Raw genomic sequence first — 21893 nt, forward strand, 5'->3', positions numbered from 1 at the left:
TCTTTGAACATCTTGCACATACCTGACTTGGTGTGCTGGTGGTAATCCTCAGCCTAGCAACTGACAAAGAAATCTATTCACTTTAATACTTCTGCCAGAAGAGTCCTGCCAAACAGTATCACTCTAGTGGGAACAGGAAGCATGGGCACAGGCCAGGGTAGGAGATGAAGGATTTGCCTCCCTTCTGCTTTACCCTGTCCCTACAGTTTCACAAGATTGGGAGGAAGAGAAACAGGGAGCAGAGTCTGATGGAGGCACCTTTCCACAGTCAGTTGTGATTTTACCAATCAATTCTTCCGCAGTCTTGTTTGTCCACAATCTCCTGTTCAAATAGGTAATTGAATATTGCTTGGCTGAATTAAATAGATCTGGAAAATAAGTGCAACTTTCTGGTGTAGAAATGATGGGCAAAATTATCCATACATACATCTGTGTAAAGCTACACAGCTGTCAAGAAGTAAAAAGAAACAAATCTGAAATTACACTATTATGCATCCCCATAAAAAATTCATTCCCTGTGACCATTACTGCTCCTTTATCTGTTACACCGGCTGGGTCTAGATTTGCTAGGTGGTGAATTAACTCATTAAGATTGTTCAAAGCTTTGCTGAGCAATGGCCAAAGGCTGGTTGGTTACTGTCCCTGTGCCCTTAGTAGAGGAATGGGTTTATGTACAGAAGAGAAAGTAAGCTTCCTGCCTTTCCTTGGACTTCTCAGTCCAGGAGAGGACTCAAGTTTTCTCACAGACAGGGTTGAAGAAATGAAAGCAACCAGAGATTAAAAAAAATTACCTTCCGTTCAGACAAAATTTTACTAAATTACTCTTCTTTTCTCCTTGAGAGCCAGTTCTCACTGATGCTCATAGATACTCTTTCATTGTCAGCTCATATTTTTTTGATCCTTCCCAGGGGGCTGAAAGAACCTTATTAGCTTTACATAATTTAGTCTTCTATTAACCTGTTTAAATTGTGGCCATTGCACAGAACGAGGGGAACAGGTGCAAACTGTAAATGCAAAGGAACCACTAAACTCACTGGAGGTCTCATTTGGTGTCTCACAGAAAGCCCTGTGAGGAGACATCATCTCACTGCAAAGGCCCATCATTCAAGCCACAGCAATTAATCTTTCTTTACAGGAGAGGGAGTTGAGATGGCATCATCACAAATCAATTTTCACCTCAAGATGATCTTAGCCTCTACCAGTGCTTGTCCTCAAACTTTATCCCACTCCTGTCCAGTACCATTCTGATGCAACCGTCAGCTTCCAATCCTGCAATGTCCAGGGTCAGAAGTGTCATGGACGTATCTCTGAGATGTAAAAATTCTTCTCTTTGCCCCTGGAAACCCATAGGTCATAGGTACTTTGCTATGACACCCTTGTAAGGGAAAAATACTTCTATCCAAAATCCTTACATTCTGGAAAGAGGGGTTTCCAACTAAACTGTTTCCTTTGCTTTCCATAAGAAAGCAAAGTGGCCTTGCACATGGCCAGCTCTCACCCCTGATTGTGATTTCTCTTCCAAAAGTCAGCTGCAGGAAAATCAAAAATAGGCATAAGACATCCCAACTCCAAAACTTACACTTCAATCATAATGCCATTGCCTCCCTCTTCTACCTTTGCCAGTTTTACACAGTCCTACTTGCAACAAAATTTGTGCTCTTCGGCATCTCTCTCCTCCAAATCAATAGAAGTCACTGTTGGTTTAAAAAATGATGGAAACAATATTTTCAGTAACGCTAACAATTGCTCAGAAAGAAAGAAAAGCACTCCAGACACCTACCCCTCATCAGGTTTCTAGTAACTGCTGTATTGGAACTGGTCCCCTCCCCCTTACCAATTCCACTATGAAAAAACAAATTCAGATATCATATTTTACTCGATAGTGTATCAAGATCTACCATTCTATACCAACCTTGGGAAAATACAGAGGAGAAGTAAAATAGCTATAACAACTAGCTCCATGTATCAACCTGACCTATACTGCTGGATAAATATACCATATAAAAATCCCTGGGAGAAAAGCAAATACAGTGTATTAGGGAAGAGGTTCAAACATACTGAAACTTGAAACCATGACACCGTTAAAAGCTTAACAAAAACCAATATTTATTACCAAGAGGTGGACAACAAAACAAACAAACACAAAAAGGAGGAAGAAGGAGAGAAATAAGCCCCCAGCACAACCTCCCCAGTTCCCAGCTGATGCCGATAAAGTTATCTTACCGACCTAGCATGCCTATAATTACCCATAGCAGAAGCTGCATCCTTGGAGAGTCAGTAAGTTCACAAACTGACAGGTGTCCTTGCCAAAAGGTAATGTTGTCCTTGGTGTGAAGTTAGCTGCCTTCCAAGAAAGCACTATCTACTTTTATACAATTAACTGAGTGACCACAACCTCCCAGGTGTGGCCAGCACCGCCCAGCCCGAGGCCCTCAGTCCCACCTCCCGGTTATGTAAGTGCATCTCTTCTGTGCATGCATGAGAACTTCAGAAATCCCCTCACGCACGCGCAGTATGCTTTGGGGGTCTTTTCTAATTGAGTCGGGGGTCGAGCCTTCCTCCCCTCCTCATCACTTTCTCCTTCAAGTGACCTTGGAGGACAATTAGCCAATCACAGAACACCAATTAAAACAGTTTATACAGAAGTTCTCCCTTCAAGGACAAATTCACTGTTTTATCAGTGAACTTGGCAGGGAGAATATAAACTACTGCAGGTGGCCGGGGCCAAACACACACCAAAAGTATCAGCATAAATTCACCCTGGTACATACAGTAATTAACTGAAAAGAAACCAAATAAACAGTGATTTCTCTTTGACAACCTGTCCTATTTCCTCCTTGAACAGTGTAGTACTGAAAATAAGAAACCAAAAAGCCTATCTTTAGATACATCAAGTTCTTGCCAGTGCCCCAGTCCTGCATTTTGGGCAGCTGCCATCCACCAAAAGCTGGGGAAGGAGAGCGTTACAGCAGCCAGGAGGGCTGCCAGTCTGCATACCTGCAGCACCCTGCACAGCACCACTGTCACAGCAGCAGAACCTCCTGGTGGGGCTTCGGAGACCAGAGGTGCAAGGCAAGGGCCAAGTCTGCTAGGAATTAATAGCAAGACTTCTACTGAATTCAGTGTGTCATCCAGAGACTTGCAGCAGACACTCACATTTCTGACTTCATTTACTGAAACAGCCAATTAAACACATTTCAACTAATCCTCACTCCAATGGCATATCACGTTGCCCTGCCTGGCACCCCAGGTGAACCAGGCAGGGAGATTCACTCTGGCAGCCTGGGATGGAGGAGTCCATACTGAAGTAGCACCCACCTGTCTGCGTGAGACAGAACCAGAAGTCCACACTAAAGATAATTCAATTCTCCTTTGAAAAAACATAACCCCTGTTGAAAACACTCAAGTAAATAAAATTCACACCTTTTTTTTTTTTTTCTGTAAGTCTAGTACCAGGGTATGCATAATGATGTAAATTAGAAAAACCTCTTATTTGGGAAATTACCCATGCAAATTCAAAAAATCTCCTTCACATTAAAGACAGGTTTCTCTTATAAAATTGAAAAAAAATCCTCTGAAATGTTCTCTTTTGTATGCATCTCAGTCATTATATTATTTGCAATAAGTTGGGCATGACAGAAATTTTCAAGGGAAACTCTCACAGGTATTTTAAGGGTTGTTTTTTTCCTTTATTTTCTTTTCAGTTTTCTATGTACAAAACCTAAAGGGTTGCTTTTCTCTTTCGTCAGAGAGAAAAAATGATCCTGATTCAAAGCAGCACTGAAATACAAGACTCTGCCAGATGTTATATAAATGATGATGTAATGCTGAAGTATTTCATTACACATGCAGCTCTGTACTTCAGCCCAGCAGTGATTTATTACATTTTGTCAATCTCATTTTATGTACTCACATCATTTTTACATCATTTTTCTTCATAACATTGTTACATTCTCACAGAAGCACATGGAGATAACATCATAACAGTGCAGCCAATGAAGTTAGCATTTTACAAATAATGTTACTAATAAATAAGTATAACAGAGGGGGAAATGGTCTTTGTGAGAGAGTAAAAAGCAAATTTACCTTTGAATAATCTGATGGGGGGAAGAGGCCATAGTTCCAATATGAAAACTGAGTTTGTATCCTCTCGGAGCACCTTCTGTCTTCATGCAGAACAGTGAGGAAATGCTATTCTTGTCTCTTTTCAGTTTAATCTCACATTCTCTTTGTTTTTCTAATGTGTTCTGTGTGCTGCCAGCTAGATCTTATACACCAGCTGCTTGGTCAAAAAGATGCATCAGGAAGTGAAAGATCAACAAGTAAAATCTGTTTTGACCCTGAAATTATCAAGCCATTGAACATATCAGCTTTTTTTCCTGATCATCCATCAAGGTTTGATAGAAAAAGCATACCCAGCAACGTTGCTTTTTATCAGGAGAAAAAGAATTCCAGAAACTATAACCTTGAAAGGTATAAAGGTTGTGTCAAAATAATACAGTGGGATACTTAAAGATGCATTCCTACAGCAATATTATTAAAGAAAACAATCCTTCTAACAAGCAGGTTGCCAAAAATCCCATTAGACTACTGAAACAGAGAAGTCCTCTTTCTTAGCAGTTAGCCATTAACCTGCATCAAACAAAATGTTGCAGTGAGAAGCTGCAGTTGAAAATAATTTAACATTTCCTTCCTCCAAGGAGCACAGGGCCAGACTTTTCTTCAGCTATGTCATTAGGAAATCAAAGAAATACTCAATTTTAAATGGTATGTCCCCCTTGGGCATATAAAAGGATTTTTTGTAGGTGACTCCATTCTGAGGGGAACTGAGGTGCCTGTGTGCCAACTGGACCCATCCCACAAAGAAGTCCGATGCCTCCATGGGGCCTGAGTAGAAGATTTTACTAGAAAGCTCCCTGAATTGATTCAGCACTCTGATTATTATTCACTGCTGTTGTCCAGGTTGGCAGTGACAACGCTGAAGGGAGAAGTTCTAGGGAAATCAAAAAGGACTTTGGGGCACTGAGATGACTGGTTGTAAGGACAGGAGCACATGCGTTGCTTTCCTCAATTCGGGGAAGAATGCCGAAAGGACAGGAGAACCCACATGATCAATATGTGGCTCAAAGACTGGTGCCATCGGTGGAATTTTGGCTTTTTTGATCATTGGGTGGTTTATACGGCATGAAGCCTGCTGAAGACAGATGGGGCTCGTCTGTCTAAAAGTGGGGGAAAAGATTCCAGCCTCTGAGTTGGCAGGGCCGATTGAGAGGGCTTTAAACTAGATCTGAAGTGGGAAGGTGATAAGACCATGCTTAGCAGAGATGAGTCTAGCCATGCCAGTGTTGGGGGTGAAATCAATAGCCCAGGTGAAGTGCATTTACACCAATGCACGTAGCATAGGTAACAAACAGGAGGAAGCCATTGTGCTGCAGAAAAGCTATGACGTAGTTGCCATCACGGAAACATGCTGGGATGACTCTCATGAGTGGAGTGCTGCAGTGATGGTTACAAGCTCTTCGGGAGGAATGGGAAAGGAAGGAGAGGTGGTGGGATGGCTCTGTGCATTAGGGAGTGTTTTGAACTGTATAGAGCTCCAGGACAGTGATGATAAGGTTGAGTGCCTATGAGTAAGAATCAGAGTGAAGGCTGGCAAGGCAGACCTCCTGGTGGGCATCTGTTATAGGCCACCCAACCAGGATGAGGAGGCAGATGGAGTATTCTATGAGTGGCTGACTGATGTTTCATGATTGCTAGCTCTTGTTCTTGTGGGAGACTTTAACTTGCCAGATGTCCAACAGGAAACTCTACATAGCAGGGAAGAGGCAGTCCAGGAAGTTCCTGGAGCATGGGAAAGATAACTTCCTGACACAGATGGTAAGTGAGCCTACTACAGGAAGTGCCCTACTAGACCTGCAGTTTACAAACAAAGAAGGCCCAGTGGCATATGTGATGGTCAGAGGACACCTTGGGCACAGTGATCATGAAATTACGGAGTTTTCAGTTCTTGGTGAAGTAAGGAAGGGGGTTAACAAATCATCTATCTTGGAATTCCAGAGGACGGACTTTGACCTGTTCAGGACACTGGTTCAGAGAGTCCCCTTGTAAACAGTCGTTAATAACAAAGGGGCCCAGGAAGGACACACTTTAAGAAGGAAATCTTAAAGACACAAGAGCAGGTCATCCCTTTGTACCAGAAGAAAAGGCATCAGAGAAGAAGACTAGTCTGGTTGAACAGGGAGCTTTTGTAAGAACTTAGGGAGAAAAAAGAGAGAAAAAGAGACCTTTGGAAGAAAGGGCAGGTAAATCAGGAAGGGTACAAGGAAGTTGTTAGGTCATATAGAGAGAAAATTAGTAAGGTGAAAGCTCAGAGGCAGAACTCAATCTAGCTACTGCTGTGAAAGATAATAGAAGTTTCTTTTATAAGTACATTAATAACAAAAGTAAGTCAGAAGAAAATCTTCATCCTTTATTGGACATGAGGGGAACATTGTCACCAAGGATGAGGAAAAGGCTGAGGTACTTCATGCCTTCTTTGCCTCAGTCTCTAACGAAAAGACCAAATATCCTCAGGACAACTAGTCCCTTGAGCTGGTAGGCAGGGATGGGGAGCAGAACAGACCTGAAATCCAGGAGGAGGTAGTTAGTGATCCACTGAGTCACTGAGACACTCACAAGCCTATGGCACCAGATGGGATTCATCTAAGGGTACTGAGAGAGCTTGCAGAAGAGCTTGCCAAGCCACTCTCCTGGTTAACCAGGGAGGTCCCAGATAGCTGGAGGATGGCCAATGTGACACTCATCCACAGGGAGGGTCAGAAGGAGGATCTGGGGAAGTATAGGCCTGTTGACCTGACCGTGGTGCCAAGGAAGGTTATGGAACAGACCATCTGGAGTGGTATCACATGGCACATGCAGGACAACCAAGGGAACAGGTCCAGCCAGCATGGGTTTGTGAAAGACTGCCTGACCAACCTGATTTCCATTTATGACCACATGACCAACCTGGTAGATGAGGGAAAGGCTGTGGATGTAGTCTACCTGGACTTCAGTAAAGCCTTTGATACTGTCTGCCACAGCATTCTCCTGGAAAAGATGACAGCTTTGGTGAGTGCTTTTATATTCTCATCAGAATTTAAAAAAGAAAAGGAGTTTATTATACAGCTTGCCATGACATTTAAACTGGGCAAATTGGAGTTTGATTTCTTTTCAGATAAAAGAGATGTTACAGATAAGAATTTTATCTTGCATGGAGGCATGACGAAGTATGAGACAGAATCCTTCTTGATTACAATCTTCCATCATTTTGATTTTATAATTACTGAATGGAATCAATCAGCTTTCAATTGTTACCTTGGCAAAAGATTAAAACATCATTACTTGTCATACATATTTCACACTTTAGCAAATTTTAATAAACCAAACACATGAGAATTGTTCATTTTATCTTTCCTGGTATCAGGATGCTAATGACATTTCTATTGATTTTAATTCACATTTGTTGGTCAGAATAACTCAGACTCAGGCAAGGCATGGACTTCCATAATCAACACTAACAAATGAAGACTGTTGAGCACTGAAATGGCTAAAATGGAATCATTAATCAGAACTATCATAAAATAATTGGCAAAGAGCTAGGGAGGTCTTATCTTCCAAATGATCATCCTTTTGGTCTATCGATCCATTTATAAGGGTTACATGTTGGTGATCTCTCCATGACAGCACTAGGGAGGAGGTAAAGTACAGTACCACAAAGTAGGCAATACAAGACAAGCAGAGGAAGCTATCGCAGACACAGCTGCCCACCAGCCATAAGAGCCTTTTTCACCACTGTACTTTGGTAGGAAGACTGATGTCTCCTTGGGAGTTTGGCCTTTGCTTGCTGTGACAGAGATCTTTTCTTCATGGTGCTCATCACCCAGGCCAGTCAAGATACACCCTTTGGACTCACCGTCAGCATGCCTGCCAAACCACAGCTGGTTCCAGCACTAGGCTCAACGGTTGTGATAAGCAATCCCACCACACCGTGTACATGCCAGGTCTCGTTCCTGTTGTTCCAACCTGGTCCCTGCAAGGTAGAAAAGCCTCTTTCATGAATAAAGGGATGGAGAGCAGGTTTGGGAGGGTTTTGTGGGGGTTCTGTATACAATAAATACAAATTGCAGGACATTCTGCTTCTCTTACCACATATAGTGCGAGTAAACCAAGCCTCCAAGTTACATATTTAACCTAAATAATCCCATCTATTAAGACAAGCAGAGATATTTACTACTCAATATTCCTGAAAGTTTTAGAAATCTAGTGCAACTGGCATCTTTTGCTGAATCATATTTTGTTGTTTGAACCTACACTGGTGCTTTCTCTTCTACTTCTAAGCACAACTTAATAGCAAGATGATGTAATTAGATCTTGAATTACTCAGACTTCATTACCATTATGATTACATTACACAGCAATTACTAATATGCTCTGAAATGTTATAAATAATTAAACTTAAATACATTTTTTGAATTAATACTGCACATTTTGGGATACTGTTTTTTTTCTTCTTCTCCTACAGTCCAATACTAGGATGTTATTAGCCTACAGACCTGCAAGCTTTTAAAATCAACTCATCTCTAAGCCCTTGAGGAGTGCCATTAACAGCAACAGAGGTAAACAACCTTAAAGCTGAGCACAAGTGTTTGCAAGACCAAGATTTAACTTTCCTGTCTTCTACTGATCTTGAGCTCCCATGTCAGTCAGTAAAGGAAGTAGATTTACCATCCTACAGGGCAACCCAATAATACTGTTTATTGTTTTAATGATTGCACTGACAGATATATGTGATTCACTCATTTACAGTAGAATTTTGTCAGTCACAGAGCGCAATAGCAAAACTGCAACTTACCTGAATTACCAGCTATTGTCTGCAATTACCAGCAGAAAACCTAATTGTCCCTCTCACTCTTTATCACCAAACATAAACATGGGTGGATAGGAGTACAATATGTCAGTGTTTTAGTATGTATAATGCAAAACAGTACATTTATTACTGCACTCACTCTAGTGCTGCTGTGTTCTTTGTTTCAGAAGTGTCCAACACAGAAGTATGGATGTAGTGTTGTATCTCCATATTATTATTTGAGACCCAGCTTTACTAGGAGTAGAGAATGCCTACCCACTGTGGTAACCCTTGTAAACCATGACTCATCCTGTTATACAGTGTATGCACACACATAACTGTTCAACAGACCCTTCTCCACGAATTGCTAACTCATTTGCAATGCATGAACCAATAGTTGATAAAGTGGATTATACATCTTATTCACTGCAAATAATTTAACTCCATAAAGAAAGTGAGACACAGGTACTTAGAAAGCAAAAGGCAGTGTATTTCTTGGTATACTCCTGCTGGAAACAAAGGACAAATTATCTTCATTCCCTCTGTTGTAGAAATTATCAGTTACCCAACGAATCTGGATCCCCCAAAGGTTGTGTTGTGAACACAGGCAAGCCAGGATTTGAGGCTTATATCTACACTGTAAATACTGAACGAAATCTAAAGATTTCAGGGGGGATTGAGAGGACCTTTTCAGATTTCGGCATGGCTGAGTAGATATTTATGGAATAAATACTGGAACACAAGAAAGAGCTGCACAAAGGTGCATTGGCTGAGATTTTGACTTCTAAGTGTTTTAAAAATGTATCGGGGGTGAGTGTATGTCACTGAGTCATGTTACAGGCTTGGGTACCACATTTCAAGACTGCTCAAATCAAGTTTTCCCAATACTATCCCTCTTTAATTGGACAGAACTGCTGTTCTAACTAAAGCATTTGCATAAGCAGGAGAAACATTGCAAAAGTCCATGCTTATTTTAACATTTAACTCTGCTAAAGGTAAAATACAAATATAGATGGCAGGAAAACTGAACTGAGCTTGGAGCCATAATGAAGGGAATCACTGATGCAGTCAGTGCTCTGGACCAGCAACACCAAAAAACAGAGTTTTAAATCATATTTTAGGATCATAGAATCATAGAATATCCTGATTTGGAAGGGACCCACAAAGGTCATCAAGTCCAACTCCAGCCCCACACAGGACACCCCCCAAGAGTGAGATCACATGCCTAACAGTGTTTTCCAAATGCTTCTTGAACTCTAGCAGGGCTTGCCTCTCCCCACTTCCCTGGGGAGCCTGTTCCAATGTCTAACCACCCTCTGGGCGAAGTACCTTTTCCTAAAATATTCAGCCTAAAGCTCCCCTGACACAGCTTCATGCCAATCGCTCAGGTCCTATCTCCCACAATAAAACATGGTTCCCTAGCCCCCTGCATCTCTTCAGAGCAAGAGATATGATAATGCCTGAAGGCTTTTGCAAACCACACACTATGTTCGGGGTTTTGTGTTTCTTCATGCTTAAAAACCAGTGTTCTGAGCAAAGCCACTCGTGCACTTGCCTTCAGTTCAAGGCCCCAGGCAAGCTCTCCCAAAAAACTACTTGCTCACATCCACAAAATCAAGAAATTCCAGTCTCCAAATTTCCTTGGCAATGAGTGAGCAGCCAGCAAAACATCCTCTGATATCAGCCCACAGCACTTCACATGCTCACCAGGAAAATGTGGTACCAGGAAAACAAAACTGCACTAACTCATAAAGAAATCATCAGCATTTTTTTTTCTGATTATATTGGCTCGGGAACAATCAGGCACTATCCTTCATGTTTAAAGGCACAAAAAGAGACACTAAGTTTTATCTTGTTGATGACTTGCTGATTAATGGCTTCCAAACAGTTGAGGTCATTTACTGCATATCCAACATGACCAATGCAACCTGCTGTCATAATAATCTCAAATCAGAGGAACATCAAAAATGAACCTCAAGGACAGAGTTCTTCCTTTCCCATTCCCACATAAGGGCCATTTATAAAGCTACAACAAACCTCAAAGTACACCTTGGAACACCACATTTAAATACAGGAGGCTGACTTGCAAAATGAAATAAATGTAGAAAATTTTACTCACTATATGTTTTAGCTTTAGAGGCCTCTTATGGTATCACTGTTAAAAGAAAAAATCGATAAAATTATGGCAGTGACACAAAACCAGTAAAGCAGATAAATTTGGAATTGAGGAATCACTGTTATATTGCATCACTCCCTAAGAGAACAAAATGCATCGCTAAACTAAAGCCTCATTAAGACATCATGTACTCTTCCTGTTTTCTTTTCCATGGTCACTGATTACCAGGATTTCTCTCTTCTATTCCGTTCCTTTTTAATATACGTTATCACATATATTGGCTCTAGACCATGTGTGCAATTTTTCTATTTACCTCAGGGGGGCCAGGACCTCACACCTGGATTTTATTGTGCCAGTGGCTTGGCATAACCCTGCCAAGCCCTACACCTGTGCCCACTACCTGCCCTTCCCAACTCTTTGTCCACCAGATAGCCCCACAGCTCTATCAGCAGCAAGAAATTCCTACCTCTTACTGAGCACATGGCTCATATATACATGTATGGAAATGGATACAGATACATATACATACATATACATGTATGTATATCAATGATTCCAAGGAGAGAAAGATGAAGTATATACACCTAAACCAAAGATTTCAAATATGTACATGTCCCAGTGCCATGTCAGGTCACACAGTTATCCTTTCCAAGGATCCAACTGCACAGCCCAGGCTATATTGGAGTATCAGTACACTGGAGAGATGTCATCTCCTCATCTCCTAGTTTTCTCTCCCCTCTGGTCTAAGTTAGATGGGACTTGGACTGTGGTTCCTGCAGGTCTGACATGCAGTCAGGGTCATGGGGATGTTCCTGTCCTGTCCCTGACCCCAGGGTCATGGCTCTCCTGGGACTCTGATTTCAAATAATCCTCTGCTTGTCTGGTTGTGAACTGACTGGGTGAATCACCACCACGGGGAATAGAGAGACTTTGGTTTTAGGGCTGGGGAAAGGCTGCAGATGATGGGGACTCCCTTTTGCAACCTGTTGATTTTGGCCTTCTCTGTTAAAATATAATAAGCTTTTAACATCTTTATAAATGTTTGTGGAAGTGTCAATTCTGTTGTTGTTATATATTGCTAAAGAAACTATAAATGCCTTATGACTCAAGGATCTCAAGCCAGAAGAGAAGAGCTTAAAAACGTAACAATATTGCTATCCATAATTTAAATGGGCAGCTCTCCCATTGAAAAATGCTTTTCAATTGAAATTCTATTAAGAGGAAATTAGGAGATATTCCATCACAGTATTTTTGTTTATTTTAAAATGAAACTAAGGACATAAAATCGTGATTAGCGCAAATGTTTCACAGACCCAGAAATAAATTAAACTATTTTACTACATTTTTTTACCCCCACTGTTTATTTATGGTCACCAGCAATTTAAATTTAATAGACAAAACTATTAGGAAGATGGTGTAAATTGAAATTTTGAGCCAACTCCTCATTGTTCTGGAATCAATGACAGAACTGCCACTGATCTCCATATGATCAGCATTCAGAATAGGATGTTTGTATTAACAGTACACATACCGCAAACAGAGGCTGGACCTCGGCTCTTCACATGCCTGATCTTCCACTGGTGTCAAGAGGAGAACACAGCGATCACCATGTGTAACGCAAAAGTTTCATACTTGCTGTCTGGATTCACTTGTAAAGAATATATCTATATATAGATGTAATGCACACTCATTTTAGGGATAAATGCACGTGTACATTTGTGTGTAGCTGTGGGTGCGGCTGTATGTCAATACATGTCATACGTGGCTCTATGTCAATCAGTGTAAGTATGGCACAGCACTGCCACAAAGGAAAAGAGGCTGTCATATAAATGGGAAGCTGGCTCTGGGAACTTAGTCCCTGTTAAATAGTTACATGTGCAATGTATGGTTCAGCAAAACAGGTAACGCAATATTCCAGCATACAGAGTCCTGCACTTTTATTTGCAGAGCAACCAGTAGTCTGAGGCATAGTTTTCAAGTGTCCCAAACTACCCAATCTAGAAAAATGAAAACATGACATGCCTTCTCTTCCAGGAAAGATTCTGAAAATACCTCATTTCAGCCTGGCCAGAAATACAGTGACACCAACCTTTCTCATAACACATGGCTTCTTGGGTGGTAACGTCTAAAACCAAGAAGCATAAGGAAATACAGAAAAGGAGAACAAAAAGGCTAGCTAGAATTTTGCAAAACTCAGGGAAAAAACAAAGTGTACTTGCACTTACTATTAAAACGTTTCAAATCACTGCATAACAGCCTAGAAAGCTCCTAGCTTTCTTTAGTTGAGTATTTTTTATATTCCTATGAACTGTATTGGCTCAGCCATTCCTTGATCTAGTTTTCATCAAACTTTGTTTTTCCATACTGTGTTTTTAGCAAAGAATTTCCACGTTTACAGTAAAGAAATGTGATTTCTTGCAGTACGAGGCTGCTTGTCTTTCTCAAAGAGCACTAATAAAACCTGATAACAACTAACAGTGTCAAAACAACAGAACAATGCCCTTCTGTGAGCTACACTTTATGGGTGCACCCCTAAAGAATGTGGAATAGGGCAAGCTCTTCCATGCCTTCAGCAGCAAAACCTGCTCCATCCCCCAGATTCACTCCTTATCCTCTCCCTTGTGGAGCATCTCGAAGTCCCTCTCACAGCACATCTCTGGCATGGCAATTTTTGTGGGGAAAAGGGGTTAAAAGGATGGGTCTTGGCTATAATTGGTAACAACGCCAAAGTTCCTGACAAGAATACATATAGGGGAAGGCATGTTGCTGTCTTTGTGCTGCAGAGGATATGAAGCTGAACCACATATAAGTCGTTCCAGATACATTCCCAGGGTTTTGCTCAGATCCTCATCCAACAATGTGGCTGCCATCAGAGCTGAAATATCTCTATCCTGGCAGTTCAGATATCCGTGCTGCTCTGAGCCCTGACACTCTCTTAATCCCCTTTGCCGCTTCAGGTTTCTCCAGAGCTGCATCTTCAGAGTCTATAGCATCAACATATCTCCCCAGTGAGGCTGCATGACTCCTCTAATGTCCCCACCTCCATGGCAGAATCTGCAGCAGCTGGCCAGGCTGAAGCCAGTTCCATACCAGTTTGTTCCAGACACATTAGACATCTAACAGGGTAGATCAAAGGGAAGAACAGGCCTGCTTTGCCTCCTTGGCAAGACATGGGCCATGCCATCTTGGGAAGTGTGTGGCCACCTTGGCTTGATACTGAGCTGAATAATGATCCTTCTACACACTTGCAGCATGCACTCACTCTGGCTGAGCCTCTGACCACAGCATGCTTAGGCTGAGCTGCTTGGTGTTCAACCAGCTCAAAGCACAGGCAGAGCTAGCATCATCCCTCCAGCGTACCCCATGGATGTGTTTTAACAGTTATGAGACTCAAGCTCTCTGTGTCATGGCACATTTTAAGTGCTTCCAGCTGCTCCAGACATGAGCAAAAAATGAACCTTCATAATACGCTGCACTAGAGGGACTGGACATGACATTTCCCTCAGCTCATATTCTCAGTAATTGTTTACCAGGAGACAGAGAGCAGCTTGATCACCTCCAGTATGGACTAACAATTTAACCCAGTGCTTTTTCCTGAGTTCTAGTAATCTCCTTCATTCACATCCCAACTGTCTCTACACTCACTACCAAATCCATACTTGACACAACAGGCCACTCTTCTGGTTTCAGGGGACCCACACTTGCAGATGCCAGGGTCAAATCTCGCTCTTCGTTATCCGTGGTCCTACAGTGCCATCCACCATCTGCTGTTCTCTGAGTGCACACAAAGCAACTGTTCATGCAGGAGCATCCACTGCAGGTGAGCTCACTGATTGTGGGTTGTTCCAATAATCTTGACTAAAATCCTTTCTCCTTCGCTTTGCTAAATCCATTTACTGAAAGAAAGGCCACTCCAAAGGGAGACTCTTGCCCTGCCTGACATCATGGCATGCTGAGATAATTCAGAACAGTTATGACAAATATTCTGACTACTGGCATCTAGAAACAATGGCCTCACAGAAACATAAGATTAAACATGTTTCCACAATTATCTGGGGAATTGTCTTGCTGACCATATCCTTTTCTTGCTGGTTTTTACTGCCTGAAACAAAGAGAGTGTTGTGTGAAATACAGCTGCAGTGCTTTGGACTCCCCCAAAAGGCAAGGAAGCTCTGTTAGAGGATTGTCACTTGTCAGGTAAGAAAAAGGACACGTTTGCAGCCTCTGCACCATAGGTTCCTCTAGGTCCATTTGGGAGAGAAGCAGGGCTGCTTGCAAGGGCTAATTCTTGCTGCTGGGAGGGTAATGCTGCATCATTAGCTGGGTGAAGGGAGGCTATGCTCAGTCAGGAAAGAACAAACCCGGGTGGTAAAAGCCAAGAGGATTTATAGTGAGAGGAAGCACAGCCCGCCAAGCCAGAATGCAAAGCAAGTCTTGATCCCAGCCACCAGCTATGCCAAAGAGCCTGGCGCTCTGTAGCACAGCAAATGAAAACACTCAGTCTTGCCAAACAGCAAGTGGGAGCAGATGGAGCAAGCTGGAGAGTACAAAAACATGAGTTGAGAGCTGTAGGCAGGATCAGATTACAAAAGAAAAAGAAGTAGCTCATCAGAGCCCCTCCATTTTAATTCAACCATTCATTTCCTTGAGATACCCCCCACTGCATTTCTTCTGTTGGTTTCCATTTTCATTGTTTCTTCAACAAGGACTTATCCCTCAGGTTCCCTTCCTTCCACAACACTATGAGAAGATACCTCATTTGGTCTCCAGCAACTCCAAACAGCTCCCTTCCTAAGTCAGCCAACTACTCTCCATTGAACCAACCCATGAGATCTCACAGAGTAAATTAGCTGTGAGCAATCATGTTGACGAGTTCCCTGGGACAAGAACGAAGAACCAAACTCATACCCCAAGACAGCCTTGCTACATGTGCCAGAAGCCAGTCTAACTATTTCACAGTTTAATTTCCTAGTTTGGTTCAGTGTTGCTGGATGTGTGCTTTCCTACTATTCTGCTCTCCTAAGCATTGCCTACAGGTAACTTAATTGGCTTTCCTGTCACCTCCTCCTATGATATTTTGACTTGTTGGCCAGCCTTCACTACTGACAGAACAACAGAGGTCCTACAGACATTCAGTTCCCAAACTTTTGCGAACGTATGTAGCCAGGTGGAGGAGAGAGATCTAGACTGGCATCCCACTGGGAAGAAGTTTTCAGTAGAAGTTTCACACAGCTACCAGACAAAAAAGAATCCACACATTATAAAGACATTCTAAATGCCTCAGTAGCAGGCAAAGTTTCATTCAGGCTTAAGTGATGATTCAGTGATTAGAAAGTTATTCCAGGTAATCTACTTATCATAAATAGCTATGGTTTGGGGAAGAAAAATGTTCCTTTGTTCACAGTGCCATTTTTTCCATTTCTCTTCCCTACTCTGCTCACATTACCTGCTGTCATAAGGATTTCTTTTTAAAATAAAATATTTTTTAAAGGTCTTTTATACAGCCCTGTGTTTCAATATGGGCAAAAATGCATCCTAAGCACAAGTCTCCAGGGACCAGGTCCTATTATATATCTTGCCAAAAGAAGACCTGAGGATGTTAACCGTTAGCAGTATGGGGAAAAAAACATGATATATCCCAGAACAACAGAAAAAAAAACCCTGCCTGTTCCAGCAGTACATATACATAGACACAAGAGTTCAGCAATGGTCAGAAACCTTCTGCTCTCCATCCTGATAAAGTAGTCCAGCTGTCCCTCTAGGGCCTGCAGAAGCGGAGATGAATGTGTAATGTGAATTCTGCCTTCAATTTATGGCTTAATTTTAAAATAAGTGGAAATAAAACATGAAGAGGAATATCACCGACAGAGAGCAGTCTGAGCCCTGCTTTCTATCACTTTCCTACAGCTTCCATTTATCTCCATCAGCATGGAGAGCTTTCTGAATATTCCTGTACTATGAGTTATGAATATCCAGGCTTGTCTCCAAGGCAGGGCTTGCCCACCATCTATTTCAAGCCCACACATCGGTAGTCCTCCACAGGCAGGAACCTGATGTCTAAGCAGTTACTCGTGGACCATACATGGCTGACACCAGAACAAAGCCAGATATATTGAGCACAGTCTACCAGCCCATATATAGCCCTATAAAATATAGCATATTTTATTCTATTTTATTTTTTTATCACATGCCCAATGGCTTATTTTTTAAGTCCCTGGCTACTTTCTGGGAGAAGGCAGGAGGGCAGTGAAGCAAGTCACAAGCTTTGGATTATTTATTGCCTTGGATTCACCAACTCTCTTCCATTTTCTACCCTTTCTAGAAAACATAGGTAAGCTGGTGTAGACTGATCATTAATGTCTTTGCATCATCCTGGAGACTGAAGAAGACAATGTTTCATTGCTAATGTTCATGTGATTGTGACCCCATAATTGCTGCCTTCAGTCATGCTGGGGAATGGGGAAATTTGAGGCAAAGCACTATTGAAGGAGGTTTGTGGGTTTGAGCTTTTCAGCAGCGCATGTTCCCTATTACTCAGGACTGGCATAGGGGAGGGAAGACAATTCAAAATAAGAGCTAACTGAAGCTGCTGGTTTTGGACAGAAAGTTAGCATCATGCATTTGTCTGTACTTACACCAGCCATACTTCATGACTTCCCTAAAGCAGAATTCACTCCATCAGCAAAACAGAACATGTGTTAATTTACATGTTTTGGAAGGAAGGCAGTGAATCATTTCTAATGGTTCAGTTGCTCTACTCATAGCACCTAATTAATTCTGACCAGAACGTTGCAAAAAATTATCTAACAAAATTCAAGTATTTATTTCACCTTTAGTATTAGATAAGTTGAAATTAATGAGGAATTGACCTTGTAGCTAAATCACCAGCCTATGATTGAGGTCCAGTCATCAACTCAGCTCCTTAGGAAACCACACCACTTTGCTGGCCTTTGCTGTATGGGTTCCCTCCACTGAACATTTATCAAACCACACATGATCCTGGTAGATGCTCAGCTCTCTGCATACATCACCACCAGCAAAGGTCCAAACCCTGACGGGAGGAACATGGAAGGGAAAACTGATCTCTGGGGGCTCTTGCTTTTCACAGGGAAAATCCAGGTCAGACTGCAGACTAGCTCTGAGCAGGGCCATGCACCTGAGCACAGAGTTATGTGGAGGAGGCTGACTGCCCTCCAAGCCAGCAGTGTTGGAGCCAGCCAGATCCCCACCAGCAGCCCCATTTGTGCTGAGCATGGCAGAGCCTGAACTGCACTGGGAAGACAGCGTCAGAGCCACAGCATTGCAGGCAGAGGAGGGAAAACCACTGCCAGAGACCCATGCCAATCAGTTCAAGTAAAAAAAAGCTGCTTATATCTAATTACAAGCTTTCTGATAATGCAAATTTAAACTGATAAGAAGCAGCAAATATGGTAGAATACAGTCTAACATACATTTTAGCATTTGTTTTATGTAAATTTGAACAGACACCATCCTCTTGAATGATTCAATAAGGAACACAACTCTCATTCTAGCACAGAAACCCTGTGTCTGTTCCCTCAAATTTTATTTCCTGCTACATTGACCTCAGCTACAAATTTCCCAACAAAAACACAATAGGTGGTTTATGTCACATTACGGGAAATCACAAAAGCCTCCCAAGTGACCCTGATTTTCAGGCACTTCTGATTTTCCATCATCCCTTTTTTCCCTTCTCATGCCTGCTATATAATTAATATTGGAGCTTTATAACAGGAAAATATCACTTTTAAGACACAATATGGTTTTCTTGCTTGTCATTTATTTTCTCTAAATTGTTACACCAGAGGCCTTTTTTTTTTGCTTTCTCTTCTATCAAGAGAAATACAAATAATCAAGAAATTACACAAACAAGTGTAATTTCACTTGTTTGCATAGTGATGTGTATATACAACAGCAGCAGCACAAGAGATGAAGATTCACAGCAATCCAACTCACAACGTTATTTCATAGACAGTTGCCTCCTTTCCTCGCTTCCTCAGACACCAATTGGGAAATTTTCTGCAAATTGACATATGTCAGGTTAGCATTATGACTGAACCAAAGTCCGTGAACCATGGATATCTGTACACTTCCCAGTAGTGCCTGTCTTCAATTAGTTGTTCTTTGCTAGCTGAAAAATTAAAGATCACAGCTTGCATTAGAATCAGAAGGAAGAAAATTCTCAGCAAAGTCACTGTCCTCCCATGCCAAGTCAGAAAGAAAAGACATTTTCTGCCATTCCAATTACTTAGTTAATCCCAGTGAGCTTTTCCTGGAACAGACATTTGTGTCACCATTACTCAATAAACACAAAGCTATTAAGGTATTTTCTAAACAAAACTCCTCATGAAAGCACAGCTTGAAATAAATGTTCAATGGCAGCACAGCTCTGCCAGAGCTCCCTCATCAGGACATTAGCCACTGTACTGAGTGTGCTTCCCCATAGACCCAAGTCCAGAGCCAGCTCCAGATAACTGTTCCTGCCCTCAGTGGCACCCACAGACACTGCTTTCTTCAATGCAGAAACAAAACTTGAAAGAACTGCAGGTCTGCATTGAGCACAAGTTTAAGTACTTTTGCTTTCACAGGGAAGGAAATCTTTTGGGTTTTTCCCCCTTAATCTACCATAGTTAACTGTAATCCTGAAATAACAAAGAAAAATACATAATTTAGAAAGTAGCACGGGTTCTTTTTTTGCTTAAACTGCCCCAAGATCTCATTTAGTGGAGAAAGTGCAGTAATTTATCCTCCCAATTTTCTCTGAGTCTTTTCCTTCTGAGATTCCTTTGGTCTCACTAGGCTGTAGTAACAATCAGGTTTCCTGTTTCATAAGGACATTTCTTAGGCCTATGTTCTCATCCTTACCACATCACATTTTCATCGAGGAGTAACATAGATACTCCAGGACCACTGCTAACACTCCAACTACGCCTTTCCCCCAAGCTTCTAACCTTTTAGATACACCAATATCACATTTCAAGTCCTTAGGAGCATGCAACATTCAAATAAACAGAAACCCCAGCTTAAAACACATTTAGAACTAGAAGAAACAATAGATGGTTATATATTATGTCTTTTTCTGCACATTTTGCAGGGTTTAAATAAGGGCCCTTTCAAACCCATCCAAGAACCTCACATCCTCCTACGTATGGCTTCTCCTTCAACTATAAAGTCTCTGGGTTTGGGTCTATTCTTTCAGAGATTTTAGCTTTGCTCTCCTTTAGCTGTTCCTACAGACACAAACTTTGCTCTAGTTAACAGTCATTTATTTTCACTATTCCTTCGAACAACCCTAACCAGGTTCACCACGTCTTTTTCTTCTGTTAAAAATTTTGTTTTTTAGATACCTGCTCCCTGTCTTTGCAGCAGTGCAGTACCATCAGTGTGTGCAGTGGTGCTCAACCAGACTATATGAACATGCACATTTGATAGCCCTTACAATGACCCTGGCAGGGCCTAGTAATATATATTTTCACAATTAGTGGAGATATTATATGGTTTCACACATAATAGGGTTCACATGCTGACACCAAGATACCTCTTGGCCAAACCAAATACCACTCCAGCAGGCTACAAGCCAAGAGTGGGTTTCATTATGTCAAGATTACACACACATGTAAGTTCACATCCTAGGTAAGCTTATGCATGTGCAGGTGAGGAAGGACTGCTGATGTGGCAGAACATGTGTGCTCCCAGAGGGTTCCTTTGAGCCGAGGGTCCTGCTGGGGTGCATAGCCTGGCAGGGGTGCCTTGCCATCCCTCCAGCCTCCAACACTCAGAGGCCAAGAGGATGCCACCACGGACAGATGCTTGAAACAGGTCTTGAGGAGGCACCTAGTGGGGGCAGCTCAGTGAATTGGCAGGCCAGGGACTGTAACAACACAGGGCTTGTTCGTGCTGTCAACCCCAGGAGACATAGGAGAGCCACTGATGGGCAGCAACCTGCCCCAGTATGCCACATATTCTCACCCTTAAAAGGTGTTGAGGATCCATGCCTGTATCCACTGGTCTTTGCAATGCATACATTTAACTCACACTTCTAGTTTTTGTGTGTCCCGCAGTTTTGGTCCTAGAAAGCTCTCCCCTGCGCCTCTCTAGCCTTTTTCTTTTCCGCTCTTTGCATGTCCCTGATGCAGTCTGTTGATTCTCACCCTCTGCGCTCTCCCACATCACTTGGTCTCCCTACTCGGCTCCTGGGCCACCTGCCCACCCCCGCCTTTCGTTCGAAGTCTAGTCCTCTTCCTTGTGCTGTTTGCCAACATCTCCTTCTCCCGGACACAAGGCACACGGCACGTAATTAAACTCCAAGCCCCCCAACCCCCTAAATTTATTTATTTGTTTGTTTATTTATTTTCCCCCCTCTACAAACATTATTGACATCTTATCGTTATTCCATGGGCGTCCAACTTGTTAACGGTGGGGGTTTGGACAGGAGACAGGACCTGTGCATTCAACTTTTAAGGGGTCTTCACAAGGCAGCTGAAGAGCAGAGCCAACACTTCTCTTAATAGAAAGCAGATAGCTCACAATATGGACATTTCTAACCTTCCACCTCGATTTCTCCCATTAATTTCAACTGGATATTTGGAGCCGTCAGCAGGGAGACCCTCTCCTGGTGCTCGATCCTGGCGCAGGTCTTTGCACATATACAAAATAAACAGGGTTAACAAAAAAAAAAAAAAAAAAAAAAAAGGTATGGACTTCCATCCCCCCTTTCCCGACCTCGCCCCGGGGGGAGGGAGCCCCGGCCCGGCCCCGCCCCACCGACCCCGGCCCCGCCCCACCGACCCCGGCCCCGCCTCTACAGCTCCCGGCCTCGCCCCAACCCCCGCTGGGGCGCCTGCGCACTGCTTCGCGCACGCGCGCGGGAGGCGC

At 42.4% G+C, this 21893-nt stretch overlaps 2 long non-coding RNA genes across 4 annotated transcripts in view; both read right to left on the reverse strand.

The window, feature by feature from the left end:
* Nucleotides 1-5507, reverse strand: part of LOC135407141 (uncharacterized) — an 84618-nt gene extending 79111 nt beyond the window's left edge. Inside the window, exon 1 of one of the 2 annotated variants that reach the window (XR_010426721.1) lies at nucleotides 4087-5507. This is a non-coding gene — a long non-coding RNA (uncharacterized LOC135407141). The remainder of the gene's footprint in view (nucleotides 1-4086) is intronic. The other variant, XR_010426720.1, reaches the window with a different exon arrangement.
* A 13095-nt stretch (nucleotides 5508-18602) lies between these two features.
* LOC135406589 (uncharacterized) lies at nucleotides 18603-21854 on the reverse strand. Of its 2 annotated transcripts, none has more exons than XR_010426354.1 (3): nucleotides 21807-21854; nucleotides 21564-21654; nucleotides 18603-19149 (listed from the first exon to the last, which is right to left on the reverse strand). It is a non-coding gene; the product is annotated as an uncharacterized LOC135406589 (long non-coding RNA). The 2 variants fall into 2 exon arrangements; XR_010426355.1 differs by having other exon boundaries at nucleotides 18607-19037.
* Between the last annotated feature and the right edge of the window lie 39 nt (nucleotides 21855-21893).

This window comes from Pseudopipra pipra, chromosome Z, assembly GCF_036250125.1.
Source record: "Pseudopipra pipra isolate bDixPip1 chromosome Z, bDixPip1.hap1, whole genome shotgun sequence".
Taxonomy (NCBI): Eukaryota; Metazoa; Chordata; class Aves; order Passeriformes; family Pipridae; genus Pseudopipra; species Pseudopipra pipra.